Genomic DNA, 11,908 nt, shown 5'->3' with positions numbered 1-11,908 from the left:
GAAAAGACAGCCATGAAGTTCGCTATTCCAAGAATTTGGTGTAAACCCACTGACCACTCAAGCAATTGCTACTTCTGCATGGTGGACCCTTCCAAACGTCGGGCTGGCAAGAATGCATCTGCTATCATGTGTCTGGACCTTCCATCATCCATTGCCCCAGTGTTACACTGCCCTGAGCTCCCTGTGCCCACCCTGCCAGAGAGAAAGCAGCCATCCTCAGAAGAGAGCAGCAAATAAGAAGAGGAGGTAGACGTTGAAGATCCAGCTTACAATTTCAGAAGTGCAGCTGGTGAGTGAAATCCATATTACCCCAACCAAAGAGACCTCAATGACTTGATAAGAGATCTTGGTCTAACAAAGTCGAATGCCGAGCTTTTGACATGTAGGCTCAAGGAGTGGGATATGGTAGATGAAAGTGTGTAAGTCGCAAGTCAGAGAAAGCGTCACTGACATTTTTCAAGCTTCTTCACTCATCAAGGTGGGCTCTGCTTCTGTCACAATGTATCCAGTCTGTGCGACGCAACTGGAATTGCCTGTAACCCGAACGAGTGGTGCCTTTTCATTGATAACTCATCCAGAAGCCTCAAAGCTGTGCTACTCACAACAAAAATAAGTATTTGTCTCTTCTGCTGGCTTATTTGGGGCATCTCAAAGAGGAATACATCAGCATCAAGACCTTGCTAGAAGCCTTGAAGTATAATGAGTATGGCTGAGAGGTTATCAGAGATTTCAAAATGGTGGCATTCCTGATGGGTCTCCGAGGAAGCTTTACCAAGTTTCTCTGTTATCTTTGCCTTTGGGACAGCAGGGACACCGCAGCGCACTACAACAGGAAGCACTAACCACAACGGATCGATTTCTCTGTGGGGAGGCACAATGTCAAGTGTGAGCCACTAGTTGACTTCCAGAAGGTGTTGTTCCCACCATTGCAAATAAAATTGGGTCTTATGAAACAATTTGTCACAGTTCTTGATAAGGAGTATGCAGCCTTCAAGTACCTTTAAACATGATAGGAGACTACATTTGGGGGCTGATACGTGAAAGTGATTTACATTACAATTGCAAATCTCGAAAACTACTCACATTTGAACATTTTTGTTCATTTTTGTATAACTTTAGTATAAATACATGTAAACCTTGATTCATATGTTGTTTTATTCAGACCTAATGTAAATGAGAGTATGGAAATTTGCCCGTTTTTACATACAAATTACGTTAATTTCTAAATTTCATTATCCAGATCACAAAAGCAAAGTTTGAAGGGAATAATGGTCATTTTCTGTACTTTTACATCATCAGCAATTAAGAAATAACACATACTATCTAGGAACAAAATTTGTGTTACATAGTGGTATCAAGAGTTGGCATTAGTGGAGTTTGAATTATGAAATGTGGATCCCGATATTATAAAACAAGAAGGACAGTCATAGTTAATTAAGAAAATCATTGTTTTAAACTTGAGATCAAAGTGGTAACATAAAACCCTATGTAGTAAAGATAAAATAAAGAATAATGGTATGGAAAAGTGAGATGGACATGACGATGAAAAATGCTTGCATCTGTTGGGCTGGATCTTGGTTGAAAAGTTGCTAGAACCCTTTGATAAATCACCAGTGAATAGTAAGAAATGGTAAGATTCTGAAATACGTTAAAAAAGTACATAATAATGAGAATCTTGCTCAAAAGGTGTTGTTGTAGTTTTTTCTATATGTAATAATCGAACGTTAAGTTTGGAGAACAATTTCGTGAAAATCAAATATTTTTAAGCGCTTAATAATATCTAATAATGCAACTCAATCTCTTTATTTACTAACACATAAAATATACTTTGGTTGAATATTTTATAGAGTATAATAATCGTATTAAAAAGCCTTATATTATGAACTTAGTACAATATATTGAATGTTATATTTCATGGTCTGGTGGTCAAATAGAAACTCTGCTCAGATTATGCTTACATTCTATCTATTATTTTCCACTATTAATTGTTCTAAAATAATGATAAATACAGTTCCATGGCACGTGATAAATTACTTTAGAATTTTCTTTAATTTTAAAGTTAAGATTCCAATGCACCAACGTAATATTTTGCTTTAAGAAGATTTTCATTGCATGTGAAAAATTATTATGTGCAAAAATGCCGTTATAATCACGGTTTTATTTGAGCTGAACTGTTTCTTTTGCAAAATGTTTACTTCCTGTTTAGTATAAAGAATACACTAGTTAACCACACCATGAATTAGAGGATCAGGAAAAATTATAAAGGTTGCATTCAAATACTATTTTAATTCATTATATTGTTTATAACCTATTTTGTTTATTTGACTAGCGATTTAATCGATTTAATCCTATATTCGCTACAATGAAACTAAATTAGACTTACATGAGAAGATTTAGCAAAATTGCAAATAGATAATATAAAACAAAATTGCCTGTTTGTGGTTTTATTATTGAATATTTATATTTTTCACTTTTATTAAGAATGAATCTTATACGAGATAATGCGATATTTGAGACCTGTATAGTTTTTGTTTCATAGATTTTTGAAATAATCTAGGACTTCCTAATTCCTTGGTGGCTCAGGGGAGACTATAGTTTCATTTCTAGATTCTTGCAGGAGTTTGTTTTTTCTATGTTAAAAACTAACCTGATAATACGGTAAAATGTTTACAAGTTATTGAAAAATGTGATAAATTTCATATCAATAAACTTTGGTGTTTGTTTTCCTTTAATTTCATACAAGTGCAATAAAAACAGAAAACATGCTATCAAAGAATAACAAGATTTATATCACTTTTAAAAACAGCAGAATAAGTAAAATAATTTGTTGAAACCCAATTTTCTCTCAATCTTATACTTTTAAACTTATCTTTGAATTTTAAGACATAAGTTTCAATATATAATACAGCAATTGTGTTATAGCTAAAAAATGAAAAATAGAGAATCAGCTACTCAGTGAAGTAAGAAATATTCAAGTTTACTAGAAAGTTCTAGCTGCTTTAACCTGCAGTTAATCACACTCGATTGTAAATAACAAAATCGGTATTACAGCAACAAGAGTTTCTATGAATTACCTTCAGTTAATTTTAAACTAAAACACTTGTCTTTCTTACTGAGTTTTTCAAACTTTCTAGATATACAAAATGAATAAACAGCTGAGAATTTAGTACGTCCACAGTTTTTATAACAAACAACACAAATCCAAAATTTAACGAGATCTCTTCAAAGAAGTCTTAATTTCTGTGAAAAAATCAGTATATAAAATTACATGTATTAAGTTATATCAGAAATCACAGATCATTCTTTTCTGTATAGATCCTGGCGTAGCATAGATTCGCGCACTTAGACTGTAAATTTCAGAGTTCGTATTTTTCGACCGTTGTTGTAAACATTGGAGCTGTTATTGTGCTGTACGAGTTGCTATATCCCCCAATGGCACAGCTGTATGTTTGCGGACTTTCAACACTAGAAACCGAGTTTCGATACTTATGGTGGACAGAGCACAAATAGACCATTGTGAAGCTTTGTGCGTAACCACAAACAAACAAACGAGGGACTGTCAAGTCCAACCATTCAGTCAAACAACAATAGTCTAAAAGGTAGTGGTAGGTGCTGTTCTATCACTTCAAAACTGAAGTAAATAGGCGTTTATGTATGTTTGTGCGAGAACTCTAAAACAGAAGATCTTTTCTGGAGAATTCATTGTTTCTAGTTATTTACACACCTTCATTCGTCCACTACTAACAACAGTGAACCCGTATGGTTCATACCTATAGAGAGAGAAAAAAAAAAGCTCACCTATAACTTTTTCAGAAGATTTCTAAAAGATAGAGAGGGAAGAGCAGTTATTTTCATTAGCTTTTTTTTAAGTACATTCTTCCTAAGAACAGGCCCGGCATGCGCAGGTGGTTAAAACACTGGACTCGTTATTCGAGGGTCGCGGTTTCGAATTCTTGTCACACCAAACATGCTTGCCCTTTCAGCCGTGGAGGCGTTATAATGTTACGATCAATCCTGCTATTCGTTGGTAAAAGAGTAGCCCAAGTGGTGGTTGGTGGTGAGTGGTGATGACTAGCTGCTTTCCCTCTAGTCTTACACTTCTAAATTAGACACGGCTAGCGCAGTTAGTCCTCGAGTAGCTTTGTGCGAAATTCAAACCAAACCAATCCTAAGAACAATGTAGACATGGATCACCCTTCAGTTTAAACTATTAAAAATATTCCATTTCGTTTTAGAATCTTAAAATACTTTTTATGTGTTTTCTATTTACATTTTTCGTTATATAATTCTTGTCAGAAACTTAAATTGTATTTCTAAGAACATTCGCATGTTTCAAAATATTTACATTGCCACCTTAGTGTTTTAACGTCTAACAACAATATATTAATTAATTATCTTCATACTTTTAGAATTATATATATAAATATAGACACACGCGCACTAGGAACTTATTAGTTAACCAGGCACTAATACTATGTTACAGCTATACCTTACCTCATCTTTAAAGATTGCACTTTTACTCAAATAGAATATTATTTGGTTATAATTTCTCCCGCTATACCACAATAAGTGACTATTGATTAACTTACCCGCTTATTCAAGCAATATTTATAGTTCGAAATTCGGATTCTCTCATGTATTTACGTTTATATTCACGCCAATATTTTTTGCTTATAGAGATACGTTCCATACAACAATATTTAAAGAAATTTTTTAGCGAAAATAATTGTTCTTTTTGTCTGTACACAATCTTAGACTTATTATAAGATACAAATATACAAATCAGTATACAAATGACATAAATTAACGCTGTCGTTATTTAAATATATCCAATACCAGTTTATCGTTAAAACCCGGTTTTAAATTATATATATAAAACGTGTAGTAGTGACTATTCCTAATAGATGCCGCTACTATAAGAAACATAAACATCACTTGTAGTTATCAAAAGCTAAGAAAATATTTTACTGTTTACCAAAATATAATATCTTAATTTCACAAGTAAATTGTTCAACAGTTCTAATATATTAATTTAAATATCTTAAAACTAGTACAAAATCATACTTTTCAATAAATTCTTAAAGGTATTTTTGACACTTAAGGTAAAAATAAAATCAAGAATGATATTATTTTTTGTGCGAATAAAAGTTCCTACGAAGTTGTTTTTATTAGCGATTTAAAGTTCAATAATATGCTGTATAAATATATAAATTAAGACTTCTAAATGGTACAAGCCTCGCAAAAATGTACTGAGATATTTATTTAAAACAAAATTTGCAAACAGGAATTCAAGACACACATTGCTGGCCAAAACCTTAAGGCCAATGAACATAAAGAAAAAAATATGCATTTTGCGTTCTTAGACTCAACCACTTATTTGAGTAGAGCTTCGAAAGATGAAAATAAGAAAAGGGAAATTATAAATGAAAAACATTATTAGCATTTAATAGGGAAAATGTGAACACTATGAAATTAGCCTAAATTCTAGCTGGTCAAAAGTTTAAACCCATACTGAAACGAAGCGTTAATCGGTACACACGTAATGAAATTTAGTCATTTGTTCAAACATCAGTGTTATCAACATCTCCCACTGACATCTCCTGTGTTACATTGGGTAAAAACATGGCAAAGGCTAAAATGGTGACAGAGTTTAAACGTAACAGAATTGTCGAGCTGCAAAAGCAACGTCTCTCTCAACATGCCATCGCTGGTGAGATTGGGCACAGTATAACTGCTGTTACAAATTTCTTAAAAGACCCTGAGGTGTACGGAACGACAATTTCAAGTGGTCGGCCCAAGAAAGTTTCGCTGGCGTTGAGCAGGAGGATTCGACGGATTGTCCAGCAATACACTAGCTGATCGTCGAACCAGATTAAGGCCCTTACTGACGCAGAATGCAGCTCAAGAACAATAAGACGGCATCTTCGAGATAAAGGCTTTAAAATTCGTAAACGTCTTCAAAGACCACGCTTCCTTCCACACCAGGAAACAGCTCGGTTAAACTTTGCTGAGAAGCACCAAACATGGGACGTAGAAAAGTGGACGAAGGTTTTGTTTTTTGATGAGAAAAAATTTAACCTGAATGGTCCAGGTGGCTTCCAACGTTACTGGTTCGATAAGGATATCCCACCAGAGAAAGTTTCTATACGACACAGTGGAGGATGTTCCATCATGATCTGGGGTGCTTTCTCCTTCCATGGAACAATGGAGCTTCATGTTATACAGGGGCATCAAACAGCAGCTGGCTACACTGGCATGTTCGAGAGAGCATCCTTATTGACTGAAGGCCCCGCTTGTGTGGAAATGACTGGATCTTTCAGTAGGACAACATTACACTCCACAATGCCTACAGAACAAAGAACTTTTCATGGCAAATAACGTGATTCTTTTGAACCATCCAGCGTGTTCTGCCGAACTGAACCCCATTGAAAATGTTTGGGGGTGGATTGCAAGGAAAGTCTATAGAAATGGACGTCAATTCCAAACAGTGCGTGATCTTCGTGAAGCCATCTTTACCACTTGGAATAACATTACAGCTAGCCTTCTGCAAACGCTTATATCGACCATGCCAAAGCGAATGTTTGCAGTCATTCGCAATGACAGCCGTGCAACTCACTACTGAGACCTCTTGTTGGGCATTTCCAACCCTGTTTAGGACTTCTTTTTGGTATGGTCTTAAACTTTTGATCGGCTAGTATTTAAGCTAATTTCACAGTGTTCTCATTTTCCCTATTAAATGCTAAAAATGTTTTTAACTTTTATTTTCCCTTTTCTTTTTTTCATATTTCGAAGCTCCACTCAAATAAGTGGTTGAGTCTAAGAACGCAAAATGCATATTTTTCCTCATGTTCATTAGCCTCAAAATTTTAGCCAGCAGTGTATGTTATAAATAAAGGCTCAAATATTTTGGAGAATGACTATCCTCTGTCTACTATTAAACATGAGTTTTTGGATCACTTGTTATGTTTGAAATATATCGTACTGATTGAGAATCTTAATGTTACACGAATGTCAACAAGGCTGAAACTTTTATCAACCTAAATTTCTTCCCGATTTTTTGTCTCAACCAATTCTGTTACTTAATGGAATCAACATGAGCTTAATATGCTGGGATTTCAGTAAAAAAGATAAGGTGTTTGTTGTGACCTAGCCGACGTGATCAGCTCTGAATTACCAGTAATAAGTAAAGTGTGGTTGGAATGCTATTATTATTATTATTATGTATTCTTCTAATTCTTAAAACTCCCTAAGAAGTTAGATAAAGAATACAGTGTTAAAGATACAATTACATAAAGAATACAGTGTTAAAGATACAATTATATAAATAATACAATGTTAAAGATACAATAGATCTAATACTGATGTCTTATGGCAAGCATAATTAATCATATCCATGTTTCGCTAATTTGGAAAAGACACTAAGACCATGTAAATAATGAAGGATTCTAAATTTAGAAACTTAAAAATAATAAAGAAATAATTGAATTATTTTGTGTATCTCATTTTCTCATGGAGTATTTGTTTTTGTTTTTCTGCTTTGTTCTCTGCTCCATATGGCCCGGCATGGCCAAGTGCGTTAAGGCGTTCGACTCGTAATCTGAGGGTCGCGGGTTCGAATCCCGCTCGCACCAAACATGCTCGCCCTTTCACCCGTGGGGGCGTTACAATGTGACGGTCAATCCCATTATTCGTTGGTAAAATAGTGGCCCAAGAGTTGGTGGTTGGTGGTGATGACTAGCTGCCTTCCCTCCAGTCTTACACTGCTAAATTAGAGACGGCTAGCGCAGATAGCCCTCAAGTAGCTTTGCGCAAAATTCAAAATAACAAATAATAATCTTTACTCCACACACACTGCAGTTTTTGTTTTTAAGGCATACTTGCAGAATATAACGTCAGTTTGGACATTAATTCTTTTTTAAAACTCTTCCTGTCACTTTATACTATTTATAAAAAAAATAGCGGCACTTTATAAACGCAGGTTGAAGACTCTCTATTATTGCGTTTTTTGGGATTTTTAATTTTTATTTGAATTTAATGTGGATGACGACATTTCTTACTTAAAAATGAAACGATTTACATGATCTTAACTGAAATATGCGTTTTTTTACAGTCCTATATAAAAGGAAAAAAATATTTTACGTCCTAAGATAACCTTTCATTAATCATGAATTTATATAACTTCCGTCAAGGGGACGGGTTCTCCAACTTGTTTATTTAAAAAGTTACACAGCAGGGACTGAATCCTTAATTTTAGCAGTTCTCCGTGATGATCTATCGCCAGTAAAATCAAAATAATATACAATAGTATTTTTTTAGAGAGCTAAATAATTTATTTAATCCAATTATCATTATAGTTAAATTACAGTAATCAAATAAGTACTATTTCCGAAACTGTTAAGATTCAAAAATATGCATTGTTGAGTTTATATACAGAAACAGTACTATGACAGAAAGAGATTCAAGGATATCTTGTGGTTATTTACCTTGAGTATTGTACACGTTTACTACAGGAGTGATGTCGATACCTTACTATTTACAACAGTAGCGATAATCTTGATTTTTACAGCAATTTCTGTATCTGCCATCTTCTTTCTTCTGGAAGCTTTTGAAAATTTTTCGTTTTTTATTCAACTCTTATAAAAGCTGACTTATTTTAAACATCCTCAAACCCTTTTTAATATTCATGCCCACCGAGAAGGCGGAGTGGCCGTGGATATTTCCCCAGAGCTCACTGTCCACCAGAGGGCCAGTTAGAGTGGAAAAAATGTGTGTATACAGTTACGACAGAAAGTGTTCGTACCCCTGCGTCATGAGTAATTTTTCCATATAACTTAAAAGTATCACGATTAGATAATGAAAGTATAGTATATTATCAATATTATACTAACACACACCTAAATAAATTTTTATGTAAATTGAACGACAAATAAAATGTTTATAAACAAATAACAAAACATAGGAGGGACAGAAAGCGTTCGTGCATCTACTTTAATGGTCAGTTGTGTAGCCTTTCAGGTGAATTACTTGGCGCAGCCTCTCCTCATAGCCCTCCATGATCGTTTGACAGTACTCGACTGGTATTTTCTTCCATTCTTCTTTACAGAAGGCCTCCAACTATTGCAAGTTTTTTGGATGACGCTGATGAACCCTGGTCTTCAACTCATTCCAAACGTTTACAATTGAGTTGAGATCGGATGACTGCGATGGCCACTCCAGAACGCTTATATGGTTCATCTGCAACCAGGATTGCATATATTTCGATGTGTGCTTAGGGTCATTGTCGTGCTGGAAGATCCAACGACGCCCAATCCGCAAGTTCCGAGCATCATTCTTGATATAAGTGCCTAATATATCAACGTACTCTTCTTTTTCATGATTCCGTTAACGCGGTGAAGGCTGCCTACACCAGAAGAGTTGAAGGAATTTTATAGCATAATCGAGCCACCTCCGTCTTTAACTGTAAGGCCGGTGTTCTTTGGAAGATTTCGTTTCCCCTTCTTACAGAAAATATAGCGAACATCATTGTGGCCGAAAAACCTAATTTTAGTCTCGTCTGACCAAAGAATATTCTTCCAATAGGTAAAGGGTTTAGCTACATGCTTTCTTGCATACCTCAATTGTGCTTCAAAATGAACAGGCTTTACATATGGAGTTCTACGAGGACAGCATGCTTTGAACACAGAAGAGCGTAGCATGTTCGTAACTGTAGAGGTGCTTACTTCAACCCCAGTTTTCTAATCAGTTTCTGTATATCATTACGTGTTAAACGAGGGTTCCTTCTAACTTCTCTGAGAACCTTCCTCTTGGTTCTCTCTGGAATTTTGGTGGGACGTCCGGAACGATGGATGTTAGTAGTTGATCCTGTAAGCTTAAACTTGGCAATTATGCTTTAAACAGTAGATTTTAGCACATTAAATTGTGTAGCAATACCGGAAAGAGACACACGAGACTTGTATTTTACAATAATTCAGTTTTTTAAATCACTGGACAGTTGTTTCCTGTTCGCCATGATGACCAAGCAAATAATGACGGAGACGGCGCTAAATTGCCGGAAATACATTTTTTTTGCTGGCTAAATTCCAATAATTATGAAACCAGTGTCTACTTCTGGAATGGTATAATGTAGTTTATTCGCCAAACTGCTTCTTTAACTCTTTATCAATTTAAGACGTTATTCTAAAAATCTATTTAAGAGAGAGCACGTGCTAATTGTTCTTTGGGATCCATGATGGCTCTCGATGGCCCTGCTAAAGTTAAATTAGTTACCACCAACTTTTTTCCAATTGAAGACCAGCTAGTTCTGATCACAAAATTTCACAGCCTGCTTCGTACAATATTAACTTCTTAAAGTGTGTTTAAATTACATTATAAAACTATACTTCAAAGGATATAATTTAAGAATTATGCGGACCGATTAAAATCTTTCTGTGAAACGTCGGTTTGGAACTGCTGCATTGAATTCGTAAAGAAATATGTAAAAAAAAGGTGTAGGCGAAATACGAGCTTGAAATATTATCTGCCAAAATATTATAATTTGTTTGAATAATACTTATTATTATTATTATTATTATTATTATTATTATTAAATCCGTAAGTGTTGTAAAAAAAAGACGACAATTCCTGGTAGTAAATGGATGTTTTATAATATTCGACATTACTTAGTTTATGGAAAAAATACATAGATTTTTATCATTAAAAAAGTATTGGAAGTCAGTTGCTGGTTTCACAATTTCACATATGTTAAATACAACATACAATAACCTGTTATTAAAGTTAATTTCTGTCTTCTTTTATTTCCAGACAACAGAAGGACATAGGCTAAAATATTTTGTATTAATTAAGCTAAATAGTTTGGTTTTGAGCAATATTATTATTTCTCATCTCTTAGAAAAATATCTTGAGAAACAGTTTGAGGTCTTGTATAACCAGCAAATGACTCTTGCGTTCAGCATTCATATATTCGAATGTAAGGAATCGGTTTTTCATTTATTTGAATGCTAGAAAACTTCCGTCTTTGCTTGTTTTTTAGCTTTATTGTTTATTACGCAGAAGTCTGTAAAAGAATTGACGAATTCTTTTTTTTTTACAATATGCTATAAAGTGAAATTACTTAATTTAAGACACAAAATAAACCATGATTTCGTGCTTACTTGAAAACTATATTTTACTTCAAAACATCTTTCGTGTTTTAAGCTGAAGAATTCCACACATTTGTTTTGACGAATTTTTTTTAACATTTAAAGTTAAAGCACCAACGCTTAACTTGAGACTCCGTTGTCTTATATTCAGACAGTTGAATATTTTAAGACATGTCTTGTGTCTTAAAGAGCCTTTCTCCAGTGGCACAGGGGTATGTCTGCGGACTTATAACACTAGAAACCGGGTTTGGATACCTATGATTGTAGGAGCTCAGATAGCCTATTGTGTAGCTTTGTGTATAATTACAAATAAATCTACAAATTGTATTTATTTTTAAGGGTGGTTGGTGGTTTCATTCAACTTCGAATGTATATTTTGCCATTTGCAGTTTAATTTCTCTCAGTTAAACAGTGCGTGAGCTAACATTCACAACATTTATCCTAAAGTTGAAAAACATGCATTTATCAATACAAAGAAACGAACGACTACGTTCTATTGTCGTTTTATTTTTCTCTTTTATTGCATTTACGTGAATAATTACATAACATATTAAAATGGCTTTTGCTACATTATGACTTAAAAGCTGCTAATTTTTAACACGATTTTGAAAACTTTACTTGCAAACCAAGTCAAATAGTACGTCAAAGGTTATCTGTATTTATCTGATTATCCATTAAAATAAAGTGCAATTTTTTTATTGATCTCCTAGGATGCGCTCTTTCGATCCTTATTCGTTAGGCTGTTAAACAATAGGCCTTTTTGAATGTAT

This window comes from Tachypleus tridentatus, chromosome 13, assembly GCF_004210375.1.
Source record: "Tachypleus tridentatus isolate NWPU-2018 chromosome 13, ASM421037v1, whole genome shotgun sequence".
Classification (NCBI taxonomy): Eukaryota; Metazoa; Arthropoda; class Merostomata; order Xiphosura; family Limulidae; genus Tachypleus; species Tachypleus tridentatus.
Note: the sequence above shows the minus strand (reverse complement) of the source record.